The sequence below is a fragment of the Rhinopithecus bieti genome, unplaced genomic scaffold (genome assembly GCF_001698545.2).
Source record: "Rhinopithecus bieti isolate Rb0 unplaced genomic scaffold, ASM169854v2 scaffold_21201, whole genome shotgun sequence".
In the NCBI taxonomy this organism is placed as follows: Eukaryota; Metazoa; Chordata; class Mammalia; order Primates; family Cercopithecidae; genus Rhinopithecus; species Rhinopithecus bieti.
In genome coordinates this window covers 140,753-154,086 of record NW_016810610.1, presented here as the reverse complement: position 1 = coordinate 154,086, position 13,334 = coordinate 140,753, and the positions used below count along the sequence as shown (strand labels likewise).

General features: G+C 35.5%; 1 protein-coding gene across 1 annotated transcript in view; it reads left to right on the top strand.

Moving 5' to 3' along the window:
* Nucleotides 1–6,105: 6,105 nt before the first annotated feature.
* Nucleotides 6,106–13,334, top strand: part of LOC108542443 (attractin-like protein 1) — a gene marked incomplete at its 3' end in the record, with an annotated part of 118,504 nt that continues 111,275 nt past the window's right edge. The window contains exon 1 of the mRNA XM_017892460.1: nucleotides 6,106–6,127. The remainder of the gene's footprint in view (nucleotides 6,128–13,334) is intronic.

Below are 13,334 nucleotides of genomic sequence, written 5' to 3'. Positions count from 1 at the left end.
CCTTGCCTGATTGCCCTAGCCAGAACTTCCAACACTATGTTGAATAGGAGTGGTGAGAGAGGGCATCCCTGTCTTGTGCCAGTTTTCAAAGGGAATTTTTCCAGTTTTTGCCCATTCAGTATGATATTAGCTGTGGGTTTGTCATAAATAGCTCTTATTATTTTGAGGTACGTTCCATCAATACCGAATTTATTGAGCGTTTTTGAACCAGTGATTTACTTTTTTATAAATTGAGAATATGACAAAGCACACTACCAAACTGAAAAAATATTCATGCATATTCAAATAACAACAGAGGATAAGAAAATACTTTTTCTGAGGTGATCTGTATTTTGTTACCTTGCATGTTTATTGAGACCAGCTGGTTCCTTAGAGTATATACACATTTCCAAATGCAAAACATAAGAATATGAGAATGTGAATCAAATTAATCTTACTTTTAAAATTTGTTTCCTGTATGGGAACACAATTGTTTCCTTAATTTTTCATCTGAAACCACTATACCACTTATGAATTCCTTGCCTGAACTGCTAGTGACTGAACCTAGAGAAACATTGAGGTAGTACTTAAGAATGCACATTTTGGTGGTAGACCCGTATCTTGGCTCTTACAATTCCAAAAGTTTTTAAAAAAATGTTTGCCAAGTAGTTAAGTGAAATACTGTATTTCATAATGAATTATGCTGATTACTAGTAGGGTGAACATTATATTTTTAAAATAAGCTTTTTGTTTTGAGATAAATGTAGTTACAGGTATATAATTGTAAGAAATAATAAGAGAGTGATTCTGTATACCCTTACACAGTTTTCTCTCATGGTAACATCTTGCACAAATGTGTAACATTTTAAGTCTAGATACTGACGTGGATATAATCCTATGATTTTACTCAGATATTCCCAGTTTTATTTGTATTCATTTGTGTGTGTGTGTGTGCGTGCATATTTCATTCTGTGCAGTTTTATCATACCTGTTGTTTCATGTATCTGCCACCACAGTTAAGAAATACAGTTCTTCACCCCAAAGATCCTTCTCATTGCCCCTTTAACCACACCTACGTCCTTTCTACCTTGGCTCCTCACAACCACCAGTTTGTTCTCCATTTTTATCATTTTGTAATTCCAAGAATGTTTGATAAATGAATCATTTACATTTAAGGTAATTTGATATGTTAGTGACTACGTCTGCTATTTTATTATTTGTTTTCCGTTTGTTTCATTTTCTCGTGCCTCTTTTTCTCTTTACTTGCGTCCTGTGAGTTATGTGAATAATTTTTAGGATTCCATTTTGATGCACTTATATAGTGTTCTTTATAGTATCTCTTTGTATAATTTTGGTAGTATCTTTTGTATAATTTTCCTAGTGGTTGGTCTGGGTATTAAAATACACATATTTGACTTATCACAGTCTACTGGCATCAATGATTTACCACCTCAGGCGAGATGTAGAAACCTTGCTTTCATTTACATCACTTTACCTTTACTTTTCTCACTTTTAAATATCATTATCTTGAGTATCAGATGGTATTATAATTTTTTCCATCATATATTATTAATAAACATCCATGAGAAGGATAATCTATTGTTTTTACTCATATTTCTGCTCTATTTGTTGTTCTGACTTCTTTTCTGATGCTCCAGGCTTCCTTCCTTTATCTTTCTGTTTGAAGAAATTCCTTTAACCATTATTTAAGGAAAGACTACTAATGACAAATTCTTTTATTTTTTTTAAATTTAAGAATTTTTTTCCTTCTTAATTCCTGAAGGATAGTTTCACTGGAGGTAGAATTCATACTTTACAGTTCTTTTTCTCTCCAGCATTTGAAAACAGTTATGTTACTTCTTTTGGGCCTCCATGGTTTCACATGAGAAGTCCACTATTATTAAAATTATTGTTTTCATAGCTAATTTGTCATTTCACTCTGGCTACTTTCAATATTTTTTTCCTTGTCTTTGGTTTTTAGAAGTTTAATTATGAGGTGTCTTGGCATGGATTTCTTTGGGTTTAACCTATTTAAGATTTACTTAGTTTCTTGAATCTGTAGGTTTATGTCTTACGAAATTTGGAAGTATTTGGCCATCATTTCTTTAAAACTCTGTAAGCCCCTTTCTTTTCTTCTACTTCTGGGTTTATGGTGCTACAAATGTGGGATCATTTGTTATTGTCCTAAGGGTCTCTGAGACTCTGTTCACTTTTCCCCCCAGTCTGTTTTCTCTATTTTCATATTGGATAAATTTTATTTATTTAATTTATTTTATTTTAATTTTTTGTTTATTTTTATAATTTTAACTTTTATTTTAAATTCAGGGGGGCGAATCTAAATGCGGGTTTGTTGCTGTATTGCATGATGCTGAGGTTTGGACTATGATTGATCCTGTCACACAGGTATTGAGCCTAGTACCCAATAGTTACTTTTTCACCCCTTGTCCCCCTCCCTCTCTTGATAAATTTTATTGTTCTATCCTCAGGTTTAACAATTCTTTCCTTTGTCATTTCCACTCTGGTATTGAGCCTATGCAGTTAGTTTTATTTGTTATTGTAGTTTTTTTAGACTTCTTTTTTTTTTTTTTTTGCTGAGATATTTTTGTTTGTTTCAAGATAATTTGTAATAGTAGTGAGGTTGCAGAGAAAAAGGGATGCTTATACACTGTTGGTGGGAGTGTAAGTTAGTTCAACCATTGTGGAAGACACTGTGGTATTTCTTAAAAACCTAAAGACGGAAATACCATTCAACTCAGCAATCCCATTACTAGGTATATATCCAAAGAAATATATTAACAAATTATTCCATTATAAAGACACATGCACACATATTTTCATTGCAGCACTATTCACAATGGCAAAGAATAAACCTAAATGCCCATCAATGATAGACGGAATAAAGAAAATGTAGTACATATACACAATGGAATATTATGCAGCCACAAAAAACAATGAGATCATGTCTTTTGCAGGGACATGTTTGGAGCTGCAGGCCATTATTCTTTGCAGATTAACACAGGAACAGAAAACCAAATACTGCATGTTCTCACTTATAAGTGGGAGCTACATGATGGAACACATGGATGCATAGAGGTGAAAAACATGCACTGGAGCCTGTTGGAGGTGAATCATGGAAGGAGGGAGAGGATCACGAAAAATAACTAATGGGTACTAGGCTTAATACTTGGATGATGAAATAATCTATACAACAGACTCCCGTGACATAGATTTATCTATGTAACAAACCTGCACTTGTACCCTAGAACTCAAAATAAAAGTTAAAAATATTTATAATTACTTGTTGGAGTATTTTATCATGACTACTTTAAAATTCTTTTAGATAATTTTAACATCTGATCCATTCATCTCAGTGTTAGTATTACTTGTCTTTTCTCATTCAAGTTGTGATTTTTCTTGTTGTTGGTATGACAAGGAATTTTTGATTGTATCTTGACATTTTGGGTTTTATAATGGGAGTTTCTGGGTCCTATTTTAAATCTTTTATCTTAGCAGGTAGTCACCTAGTTTGGGTTTTGCATTCAGTTCTCATGGTGAGATCTCCTTTTCCAGTCTTAGGCCTTGTGGGCAAGGGGAGTGCTTTCCCTGCATACTTGCTATAAGTCGTATTTGGCGGGTCCCTCTTGCTCGTGCTGTTTGGGTCATCTGGTGTTGTCCATGGGACTCTTGTTCAATTTGGGTAAGGAATAAGCCTACCAAAGTAATCTTTTATTGTAAGGATGGGAGTTGAGAAATGCTGGGCCTGAGTAACCTTCTTCTGTTGGGTGAGTGAGTGTCATGTGACACACATCCTCCCTCCAGTCCCTAGCCAGTCTGCCTTCCTCTTTACACTTTTTAGATTTTTTCTTTGGTTGTCTCTTACACAATTTCTAAGGTCTGTGGAGAGGAGCAGGGAAAAATCAGTCTACACTATCCTGTTCCACTTATTAACTTTTAAACGTCTGATGTGTTATTTAATTTTTCTAGCTTTGAATTTCCTAAGTTGTAAAGAAGAGATAGCAATAATACAACCCTCCAAAGGTTATTATTAAATGAGATAATGAGATAGTTACTGAGAACTGTGCTCTATTAGAGAATGATGCTGCTGTTGATTCCAGGGTTGTTTATTGCACCATTGTTTCTAAGGGCAAATTGAAACCCAAATGAGTAACAATGTAGAGTTATTTAAATAAATTATATATTATCAACACAATGGAATTTAGCTGTTAAAAAAGTAATAAATGGGATACAGAATGATGCCCCAAATGTCTTGTTAAGTGAAACAGTAGTTGCAACATAGTACTTTTTAGGGGTACAAATATATGTATACACACACACACATATACATAAACATATCTATGTACATCATATACATGTGGTTTATATATACTAAAATATTCAGAACTGTAGTTTGAAAATAGTCCGTACAGAACAAATTGTGGAAAGTACCTCTAGGTAGTGGGTTGGGGGAAAGGGTAACTTTTTAACATTTTATACCTCTTAATATTTTTTTGTAAGGATCCAGTTCATCTTTATTAAAGGAAAGTGAATAAAAATATGAAAATCTTTTAGTTCAAATTTATATATATAGTTATAATAAGTGGTTAAAGCATATTAATCAAATTATTTCTGATAAGTTGTCTTTTACATCATTTTTTGGAAATTAACTCCAAAATGTAATGCCCGTTAGTTACGTATGAGTACCACAAAGTTTCTTAACAGGTAAAGTACCAGTGGCTTGGATGACTTTTTTTGATATTTCTATTTTTTATGACCATTGTAGAATCATTTTCTTTACTACCTTAGAATTTTGTAAATGCAAAGAGTTTTTAAGCATTATCATTTTCTATTAGTTGATTTGAGTATTTTCAATGAGCTGACTAGGAAGCCACATTTTAGGTGGCCGGTTAGAGGAAGGATGGATATATGATCTATATGCATAATTAAAAAACAAATAACATATTTTTATAGCTGCTTTTAGAATAAATTTTCTAAGGCCAAGAAATTGTGGATTTTTCATATGCATTTCTTAAGAGCATCCCTTGCATATGATTGGTGTTTTTATTAGTGAAACTGCATTGGGAAATGAATCTCTTGTGGATACAGCAAGCAGAGTGGGATTTTAATATTGGAAATTAGTTACAAAAGTGTTAGAAGGACTAGAGATACCAAAGGGAAGGGATCACCCAGAAATCCAGAAGTGCTACATACCTAGGCTGGAGCCTATGATCACATTTGCCAGTGAGCAACTAAACGTACCAGTTTTGCTTCTGAACAGGGAATACCTATTAAGCCAGCACTGCCATTACCTACTGTAATTGCCTTCCTGTTCCTGCTGCTAGAGGCAAAATCAGAATCTTTCCTCTTGCCCTTTAATCTCATACTAGTACTCCCATTGATGGAACCTAATAGTAACACAATTGTCAAGAGAGTCTTGGAAATTTTATTGTTTAGGTTTTCATCCTCCGCAATACAAAGGACTTTATAAAAAGGAAAGTGGGGCTTATATCCAACAAATAAAGGACCAGCACAGTACTAAAAATGTGTTCAATTACTTTAATTTTAGATTGCTAAGGGTAGGGATCTTATCATTTTATCTTTGTAATATCAGTGACTAACTCACATGGTAGGCTCTCATAAAAATATTTGTTAAAATTTTTTTTCAGAGCTATTTATGTAGTATAAGAATAAAGTTTTCTTTTTTCTCTTGCAAACACACAAAATGTTCTTTTTAGTATTTCAGAGTTTAACTTCATCTATGGAAAGACCAGTGTTACTCAACTTCAACCCCAGCACCTAACCTGGCACATATTTAATAAGTGTTTGTTGATTAAATTAATATTAACTCTGCGATATTTACTCATAAAAATATGTCATTGGAATTAACTTGTTGATATTTCTGGTGATATATTAGCTATATTTAAAAATACTACTTGAAATTTACAATGCATTTTCTTTCTGTTGCAGCATCAAACACTTGGCTTGTTCCAGAAACTAAAGGAGCTATTGTACAAGGTGGATATGGCCATACCAGTGTGTATGATGAAATAACAAAGTCCATTTATGTTCATGGAGGGTATAAAGCATTGCCAGGCAACAAATATGGATTGGTTGATGATCTTTATAAATACGAAGTTAACACTAAGACTTGGTGAGTACACAAGATAACACATTTTCTATGTTGCCATTATTATTATTAATGATTGACTTTAAAATGGTTTCTGACATAGAAATACTTACTTTATATGCATTCATTGTAAATGCTGATACTGTCTTAATTTCAGATGAGTAATTTTGTTTACCAGTATGACTTCAATATCATCTGTTCAGGGATTTGCTCTTCTTTGCACTCATTGTCATCTGTAAATTTTAAAAAGCATTTATTTAGTTTCATCATCTAACTTCCTGTGAACTACAGAGCTTATGGCATTTAGGTAAATTTTCACCTTTTGTTGTTATAAACAATGCTGCACTGCACTTCTTGTACTGGTCTTTTCATGTACATATTTAAGAGTTGCTCTAGGGTGCATACTTAAAAGTGAGATTGTTGTATCTGAGAGTATTTATATCCTCAACTTTATCACATGTTGCCGAAGTGCTTTTCAAGTCACTGTGGTAATGTATATATACTTCCACCAACAGGGTATGTGTCCCTGATTCTTCATGTTCTCACCAACACTTGAAAATTGTGAGAATTTTTACTTTTGCCAAGGTGATGGGAGTGAATAGTATTTTAATGTGCATTTTCCTGATTACTATTGTAAACATCTTTTTATGCGTTCACTTAGTGTTGTTTAGTGAATTGCCAATTAATATCCATAATATTCTCTTTGTGGCTGAAATATTATTAATTTTCATTTATTGATTTTTTGGGTATAGAAGTTTTAAAATAAAATTTTTGTTATTCTAATTTTTCTTTGTAAAATCTGGGAAATGACTTTTTTTTTCTTTTAAGGCACTATACATTCTTTTAAACTTACAGCATGAAGTTACTTTATGTGATCTAAGAAAATACACAGGTTTCCACCAAATCACGATTTCTTCTACCCCCTTCACTTTCATACATATATCCTAATTTCTACCTTTTAAAAAAATATAGAATTATAACACCTTTTTTTCTTTTGGTAATTTTGTTAATTCTTATTTTTTGTCTAATAAAATGCAGTTTTATTCTTTATATTTTATGTTCATTTTATTTTGTGTAACTCATAAATAGCATCTTACTTCCTTACATTTCATATTTGTACATTTTTCTCTGACATTTTGCTATGTTAGCAAGTGGAATTGTGGTATAGTGATTAAGGTACTATCAGTCTGTTTCACATTTTAAACATGTATTTTACTTTATTTTATTTATTTATTTGAGATGGAGTTTTTACTCTTGTTGCCCAGGCTGGAATGCAGTGGTGCGATCTCAGCTCACTGCCACCTCCTCCTGCCAAGTTCAAGTGATTCTCCTGCCTCAGCCTCCTGAGTAGCTGGGATTACATGCACGCACCACCATGCCCGGCTAATTTTGTATTTTTAGTACAGATGGGGTTTCACCATGTTGGTCAGCCTGGTCTTGAACTCCTCACCTCAGGTGATCCACCTGCCTCGACCTCCCAGAGTGCCGGGATTATAGGTGTGAGCAACTGTGCCTGCCCTAAAAATATATTTTAAATGCTATATCATACCAAAAGGGAAGAATAACTTCTGTGTGAAGGAGGCAGTGTAGTTCATAGTAATAATAATGGATATAGCAATGCTCAGGTAAGAAGAATCTTAATAAAAGTGAATGGATAAGAGAGCAGAATTGGATGTTACTTGTGTAAAGTCAAAATGAGAGATTTAGTTGTTGCTCACTACTTGAATGAAATTTGCTCAAATTTTCCACGCTTTTCTACCTGAAAACTTTACATAGTGAAAGTTTTGCCTAGATGAATATATTTATCAGCCTTGGCAATTTGAGTATGTGCACAAATGGCGGTGGATATTTATATTGTAAAACAATTTACTAAAACAATTTGTACATTATTTTAAATACCTCATTAAAAATATGTTGTAGATGTATGATGCTTTAATATTTTAATGGGTCTTAAATTTCTTAAACACAAAGTTATCAGTGTGCACTAATTGATTTTTTCATTATCCTTAAAGTTTGTAGTATTCTTTAAGTTTTGATCTTTTTTTAGCTTATTTGTCAAGTTTGCTATTATATATAGATTATATCATCGGTCCCCAACCTTTTTGGCACCAGGGACTGGTTTTGTGGAGACAATTTTTCCACGGACACAGGGAGGGGAGGTGGTTTGTTAATGATTGACGTGCATTATACTTATTGTGCACTTTATTTCTATTGTTATTGCATTATAATATATAATGAAACAATTATATAACTCACCATAATGTAGAATAAGGGCTTGTTTTCCTGCAACTAGATGGTCCCATTCTGGGGGTGATGGGAGACAGTGACACCTAAAGTGTTTTGCCTATGTTCAGTCTACTCTGTAATCTCGTTATGGTTGCTGTCACTGCAGAAAAACTCTGCTTCACAAAGATAGGATGCTGGAAATAGAAGCACGCTTTTTGTTTTTTTGTGGCAATCTCAGGATATTCTGCCTTGACTTTAATTCACAATGTATAGTGATTTGAAGTTGTCTCAAAGATACTTTGAAGGCTCGTTTGCGATCTCCTGCAGTTGATCCTCTTCTGACATGGACAAAGTTGATTCACCTGGCTTACTCGCAAATGGGCCGCAAATCCATTCCTTCCCAGTAGGGGGGCCTTTTGTAGTTGGGAAGTAATGCTGAAATTCTTCTGTGAGCTGTAATAGTTGTTCATGCACCAGGTGGGAGAAAGAAGGTGCTGGGAGAAAGAACCTCTTCTAATGTTTGAAACATGTCAGAAATTCCAGTGTTTACTTGTCACCCCATAATCCCAGTTTGGCATTGAATGCAGCCACTTTACCTGCCAGCTTGAATGCAGTTGTTATTCTCTCCTGAAGTGACAGAATGAGTTTCTTGAGCAGGTTGAATATGTCACACAAGTAAGCAAGTTTTGCGACCCATTCTGTGTCACTGAAATGTGCTGCCAGTGGTGACTGTTTTTCTAAAAGAAATCTCTGCAGTAGCCCTTGTAAGTCAAAAACTCTGACCAGTGACCCACCTTTAGAAAGCCATCTCACTTCTGTGTATAAGAGAAGACATGCGGTTGGGTGCGGTGGCTCGTGCCTGTAATCCCAACACTTTGGGAGGCCGAGGTGGGTGGATCATGGGGTCAGGAGTTCGAGACAAGCGTAGCCAATATGGCGAAACCCCGTCTATATTAAAAAATGCAAAAATTAGCTGGGCATGGTGGTGCACGCCTGTAGTCCCAGGTACTTAGGAGACTGAGGCAGAAGAATTACTTGAACCCAGGAGGCGGAGGTTGCAGTGAGCCGAGATCGTGCCACTGCACTCCAGCCTGGGTGACAGAGTGAGACTCCATCTCAAAAAAAAAAAAAAAAAAAAAAGAAAAGAGAGAAGACATGTGTGCTGTGTACCCATCTCCTCACAGAGCTGTGTGAACAGACGTGAGTTGAGGGCACATACTTTAATGTGGTTGATAATTTTCATCACATCTTGCAAAACATTGTTAAGTTCAGGTGACATTTTTCGCCTAGCCAGCATTTCTTTATTGACGACACAGTGAGTAGACTGACATTCAGAAGCAACCTCTTTGACCCAAGCAGTAAAACCAGAAAGCTGTCCAGTCATGACAACTCCACTTGTGCATATATTGACACAAAATGACCAATTCAGTTTTCCTGATATGTAATCGTTCAAAGATTTGAATACTTCTGCAGCTGTTGTGTTGGTTGTCAACAAAAGTGCACATAATAGTCTGGGCGTGGTGGCTCATGCCTGTGATGCCGGCACTTTGTTTGGCAGAGGCGGGTGGATTGCTTGAGTTTAGGAGTTTGAGACGAGCCTGGCTAACATGGTGAAACCCCATCTCTACTAAAAATACGAAAGTTAGTCAGGCATGATGGCACATGCCTGTAGTCCCAGCTACTTGAGAGACTGAGGTGGGAGGATTGCTTGAACCTGTGAGGTGGAGGCTGTGGTGAGCCGAGATCGTGCCACTGTCCTCCAGCCTGGGTGACAGAGTGAGACCCTGTCTCAAAGAAAAAAAAAAAAGAGAAGGAGAAAGAGAAATGTGCACATAACTTATCCTCATGCACATCCTCCTGAAAAATATATTGCACAAAAACAAACATTGTTGTTTTATTGTCAACATCAGTCAACTCATCAACCTGGATTGCTTACTGAGGTGACTCATTAATTCTCTCTAACAATTGTGCCTCGGTATCCTCTGCTGTTTCATCAATTCATCTAGTTATGGTGCTAGCTGAAAGAGGAACACATGTCACCTTTTGAACTGCAGCCTCTTCTAAAAGACTACAAATGTCTTTAGCAGTAGGCAGGATCAACTCTTCATCAATAGTAAAGGGCTTCTAAGGTTTAGCAATGCTGTTAGCTACTAAGAATGATGCTCTCAGTACAGACCATTTGATGAATGGTGGCTTTCAATAATTGCTTCGGCTCTTCATGTTCACTTTTTTATTTTTCTTTTGAAAAACTCCAAAGGCTTGTTTTTTAATGCAGAGTGCTTGGTCTGCTTGTGGTGAAGCAGTTTTGAAGGTTTCATGGTTTCATTGGATGGCTGGTTGCCATGTATTATACAAAGTGGACTTGGAGAATGTGAATCACCTGTTGTAATGAACCTATAATTTAAGTAGGATTCTTAGTATTTTCTTTGAAATGCAGCTTTCTTTTTGTAGGCAGTCTGAGAGTCTTCTGCTGTCTCATCATTCCCCCTTTTCAAAGAAGCTCTCCATTGACGTTTGTTTTTTACTCAGTTTGGCTGAGGTTTGTTTGTGGACTTACTAAAACTGTAACTGAGACAAGTGTGCAGTGTGGGAAAGAGGTGTGGACAGAAATGGTAAATAAAATAATGGGGGGGGGGTGCGCAGTGCCCGCATGGACTAAAATAAGTATTAGATTCTGCCTTTAAGCCTGCTACCAGATGCAACTGTACAATTGAAGTACATCACCTCACTTGCCACTATAAAGCCTGCTACCAGATGCAACTTTATTATCATTTACCACTCACTCACTGATAGGGTTTTGATATGAGTCTGCAAGCAATTGATTTAATATGGTCCCTGTGCAGTCAAACCTCTCTGCTAACATTAATCTATATTTACAGCCACTCCCCAGCCCTAGCATTACTACTTCAGCTCCACCTCAGACCATCAAGCATTAGATTCTCATAGGGGTATGCAGTGTAGATCCCTCACATGTGCAGTTTACAATAGGGTTTGCACTCCTATGATAATCTAATGTTGCCACTGATCTGACAGGAGGTGGAGCTCAGGCAGTTATGCAAGTGATGGGGAATGGCTGTAAAGACAGATGAAGCTGTGTTCCCTCACCTGCTACTCACCTCCTGCTCTGCGGCCTGGTTCCTAACAGGGTGCTGAGAACCCCTGGATTATATTGTATGTGATGTCACCATTATGTATCTATTATGTATCAGCATTGTGTATCCACTGTATAGACCTATATTTACTTTTTACCACCTCAGAACTGGTTTCAGTTTTTAGTAGATACGGTTACACAGATAGGGCACTTTGTTAAGATACTAGGAAATGTGTTTTGAGGACTTATTGTTTTTCAGTGGTGAAATGAATTCTTTTGGACTGTTACTTCCCCTGAGAAAAATTAGAAATTTTATTTGCCTAAAACTTGAGAGAACTATCAAAACCATGAGAATTTGTCAAAGATTTAGGAGAGGTACAATGTCAAGGGATACAAGACTGGCATTTTGTGTAATTTTAACCTTGAGATAGTTAGAAATCCTGGAAAATTCCTGAGACACTGAGCAGTCCTTGTGTCAGTCATTATGGAGGAACAAAATTAGATTTCCAGGTGTGAAAGGAAGAGGCGCCTTGATACATACTTAAGGATTTAGTCTGGCCCCTGAGGTTCTAAACCTTACTTGTGATAATTAGCCTACCTTTGAATCATCGCAATCTTTTATTAGATTTTGGTGAAATGCTCATAATGTAGTTAGATGGCAACATAAAAACTAAGTACTTTATTGAGTGAGATAACATCATACAGAGCCTTAAAGTATTTCTTCTATATATCATATACAATATCTGTCACAAACTAAAAAAAAGCTTAGAAGAAGATAAGAAATGAAAAAAAATGCATTGGAAACATACATATAGGATAATGGAGTGTTTTAGACACAAACTTTAAAATAATTATTGTATGTTCAAGGAATTAAAATGTAAGGGAGAGAATATTAGCACAGGACTGGATACTCATACTTATGAATCAAATGGAAATTCTAGAATTGAAAAATACATTGAGTAAATTAAGAATTCCTTGGATGGAATTAACAGCAGATTAGACACAGCTGAAGGGGGAAATACGAAATGGAAGAGAGATCAGAAGGAAACATCCAGATTGAAGTAAAGAAAGACGAAATGATGACCAAAAAAGGACAGAAATAAATACAAGGAAGATGTGGAAATTGTCTAACCCACATGTATCCTAAAAAGATAAATCGGTATCCTAAAAAGAGAAGAGTGAAGACAAGTGTAGAACATTATTTGAAGTGATAATGAATAAGAAATTTTCAAAAGTAACAAAGACATCAAGCCACAGATTAAAGAAGTTCTGTGAGCACCAAGGGGCATAAGTACAAAGAAACTCAGAAATATTATAGTAAAACTGCTGAAGTCAAAACATGAAGACAAAAATTTCAAAGCAGATAGAGGAAAAAGGGCGTATTTCCTTTAAAGGAAGAGCATGAAGACTGACAACTAATTTTTTAACTGAGGAAATGGAATCTAGAATACATGTTTTCAAATAGCTTGAAGACAATAATCATCCATCTAAAATTCTACATAATTAAATATTCTTAAAAATGTAAGCAAAATAAGAGCATTTTAGAAAACAACTGAGAGAATTTGACAGTAGTAGGCTTTCAATAAAGGAAATTACAATAAGTGCCATTGAAGTAGAAGAAAAATGATCCTAGATACTGGATGGAATGTAATGAAATTATAGAGATGATTCTAAATGACTATCATATAAAGCTACAGTAATAATAGTGGCTTGCATATACACAAAATTTAAATGCATGGCCCTAATAGCACATAAGTCAGAAAGAGGGGTAAATCAATGTTAAAAAGTCCGAAAGTTGGCCGGGCATGGTGACTCATGCCTGTAATCCTAGCACTTTGGAAGGCTGAGGCAGGCAGATCACTTGAGGTCAGCGGTTTGATACCATCCTGGCCAACATGCAGAAATCCCATCTCC